Source organism: Lucilia cuprina, chromosome 4 (assembly GCF_022045245.1).
Source record: "Lucilia cuprina isolate Lc7/37 chromosome 4, ASM2204524v1, whole genome shotgun sequence".
NCBI lineage: Eukaryota > Metazoa > Arthropoda > Insecta > Diptera > Calliphoridae > Lucilia > Lucilia cuprina.
Window position 1 is genome coordinate 66,138,192 of NC_060952.1, and position 1,549 is coordinate 66,139,740.

Sequence of the window (1,549 nt, forward strand, 5' to 3'; positions counted from 1 at the left end):
CAAAATTTTATAATTAACATAAAAGTAAACATTTATTATAAAAATTAATATAAATGAGTATATTGATATTTATAAGTATTTAATACATGCATAAATAGATACATATGTTTATGTATTCATAAAAATAAAAAAAAATCAATTAAATACTATTCCACTGCTTTAAATAAAAGCTAAAAAAATATTTTCCAAAATAATATACATATATATAAGTATGTTTGTATTTTAGCTTAGTTCACACCTATCAAATATATGTATGTATGTTAAAAACGTAACCATTATTTTTAGTAAAAATTTAACATTTTTATAAACGTTTTAATAAGTAAACAAAGCGATTTTAAGTGCCATGTCGTTTTTATCAAATGTTTGATAGATATGAACTAAGCTTTAAACATAAATTATTAATAAATATTAAAAAAATTAAAAATTATTTGTAAACATAAAAAAATTATTCTTAGAAAATTAAGTAATAATACAACTATTTCAAATTTGAAATTAATGTATTAACTTGGGTACTACTACAATCAATATTTGTCGAAATATTATATAAGTGCTTTTGTATAAACGTCCAAACTAACAAAGATTCTTTTGGATACTCTAAATTAAATACAAAAAATATTTTAAAACAGATATCAATTGCATTTAATGCGGAATGCATTCGGTATTTTATGCCTTCAAAATAAATCACGATTTCTTTTGGTTCTAATATTGAACCTGAAATTAATATCAACGGCTGAATTTTAAGGCTTGTTTGATATTTTTTCGTCAATTCTTCTTCACAAGCGGCTACTGTGTTTCCATCAATAAAAAAGCTTCGTTGAGTCTCGTATGGTAAATCTAGTACATATTTTTTTTCCCATTTGAAACATTAAACGTTTTTGTTGACGGTACCAAAAGACTATGTAAAAGGAAAAAAATACCAATACAATGACCATCTGAAAACAAATAATAGTAAAATTATTTTTAAAGTTATTTTCGATTAAAATATTTAAACACTTACTTTCACTTATGTTATCCATTTGTTTCATATTTTGGAATAAATGTTTACAAGATTGGTCCTTTATGCGATCTGCAAACACGGAGTCAATTTTTAAGCAGAAAGTTTCGAAATTGTCATGAAGACACTCTGCTTTTGGATATAATTGGTGAAAATCCATATCTACCTACAAGAAATAAACAAATGGACAACGACAATAAATGTATACATTTTTTGTTGAGATTTAATGAATAACTTACCAATTTATAACCCAATGGCTTTTTATACTGTGACCATTTATTTAATATGTCAGAAGTACATTGCGCATGTGCCACATCGTGTAGTCGATAATTTTTGTGGCACTCCAATGGCTTTCAACTTCGGCCCAAGAGCAGTTGTCCGTTGTCATTTCCAAATTTTTTTATATCTTGAGATTTTACAAAACCTGCTACAAAGATATGATCAAGTTCGGAACAATCAGATAAAGGAAAACTGTAATAAATCCCACAAATCGGTTGACAATGAGTTCCCAGAGGATTGTTTATTTCGAAGTCATCGAAATATAGAAAATATGGT

General features: G+C 25.7%; 1 protein-coding gene and 1 long non-coding RNA gene across 5 annotated transcripts in view; one reads left to right on the top strand and one right to left on the bottom strand.

Annotated features, from left to right (window-relative positions):
• Positions 1 to 1,549, top strand: part of LOC111687082 (acetylcholine receptor subunit alpha-like) — a 209,364-nt gene that overhangs the window by 41,552 nt on the left and 166,263 nt on the right. The gene's annotated exons all lie outside the window — the stretch shown is intronic.
• On the bottom strand, positions 237 to 1,522 carry LOC124419873. The gene is made up of 3 exons (XR_006940863.1): positions 1,234 to 1,522; positions 998 to 1,160; positions 237 to 932 (listed from the first exon to the last, which is right to left on the bottom strand). It is a non-coding gene; the product is annotated as an uncharacterized LOC124419873 (long non-coding RNA).